Here is a 1,449-nt window from a genome sequence, read left to right as displayed (position 1 = left end):
TTTTCACAAAACTCTGCCTCCATTTCTATTTAGCACTTTCCTAGCTTGCCGGCTCTCTCGCTGTAAACTTCAAAATAGCAATAGTTTGGAGCTGTAGAATATAGGTCAGGGAAAGATCCTTTGCCTAGCATTCACGAGGCCCTAGGTTCAACAATCCCCAATGTGAAATACCTACTCAAGAAGAAAATACGTTCTATATCTTTATATGTACATAGACAAAAATTTTCTAGAGAATAAGCAGAGTTGATTCTCTGTAGTATATGATAAAGAGACATAAGGAGGCCTTTCTGGACAAAAGCACACTGAGAAAAAAAAAACAAAAGACAAAAAACAAAAACAAAAAATTCAGGTATATAGGGCGGCATGGGATCCAATTTTCTGCTTAGGAACAGCCCTGTCCTAACAGAGCAACATTTTCCTAAAGAGCAGAGGGGTTCCTGAGTGGCCCTACTTCAGTCATGGCCTGTATTTCATTTCTTAGCTTCTTTTCCTTCTTGACTTTCTTGCTATTAAAACCATGACATAAGCTCTTAAAATTTTTCTTCCCAGCTCTATTACAGTTCCAAAGTGTTGTCTAATATATTTTTTTCTTTATCCTCAGAAATTTCAAGATTTCCCACATTCCCAGAATATCCCCACAGGAGGCAATCAAAAACTGCAAGCGTGCTCACTTCGGCAGCACATATACTAAAATTGGAACGATACAGAGAAGATTAGCATGGCCCCTGTGCAAGGATGACACGCAAATTCGTGAAGCGTTCCATATTTTTAAACTGAACGACCCTATTAAAAAATGGGGTACAGAGTTAAAAAAAGAATTCTCACCTGAAGAAATTCGGATGGCAGAGAAGCATCTTCAGTATCCCTGACCTCAAGCAATACTACAGAGCAATAGTGTTAAAAACTGCATGGTATTGGTACAGTGACAGGCAGGAGGATCAATGGAACAGGATTGAAGATCCAGAAATGAACCCACACACCTATGGCCACTTGATCCTCGACAAAGGGGCTGAAAACATCCAATGGAAAAAAGATAGCCTTTTCAACAAATGGTGCTGGTTCAACTGGAGGTCAGCATGAAGAAGAATGCGAATTGATCCATCCTTGTCTCCTTGTACTAAGCTCAGATCCAAATGGATCAAGGACCTCCACATAAAGCCAGACACTCTGAAGCTAATAGAAAAGAAACTGGGGAAGACCCTTGAGGACATCGGTACAGGGAGAAAGTTTCTGAACAGAACACCAATAGCGTATGCTCTAAGAGCAAGAATTGACAAATGGGACCTCATAAAATTACAAAGTTTCTGTAAGGCAAAGGACACCATCAAGAGGACAAATCGGCAACCAACAAATTGGGAAAAGATCTTCACCAATCCTACATCAGATAGAGGGCTAATATCCAATATATATAAAGAACTCAAGAAGTTAGACTCCAGAAAACCAAACAAC

The 1,449-nt window shown here is 39.8% G+C and overlaps 1 non-coding gene across 1 annotated transcript; it reads left to right on the top strand.

The window, feature by feature from the left end:
- Positions 1–663: 663 nt before the first annotated feature.
- LOC127682024 (U6 spliceosomal RNA) lies at positions 664–770 on the top strand. The gene has a single exon (XR_007977326.1). It is a non-coding gene; the product is annotated as a U6 spliceosomal RNA (small nuclear RNA).
- The last annotated feature ends 679 nt before the right edge of the window (positions 771–1,449 follow it).

The sequence above is a fragment of the Apodemus sylvaticus genome, chromosome 3, assembly GCF_947179515.1.
Source record: "Apodemus sylvaticus chromosome 3, mApoSyl1.1, whole genome shotgun sequence".
NCBI classification, from domain to species: Eukaryota; Metazoa; Chordata; class Mammalia; order Rodentia; family Muridae; genus Apodemus; species Apodemus sylvaticus.
The sequence above is the reverse complement of the archived record's forward strand: the minus strand, read 5'-3'. Positions and strand labels throughout refer to the sequence as shown.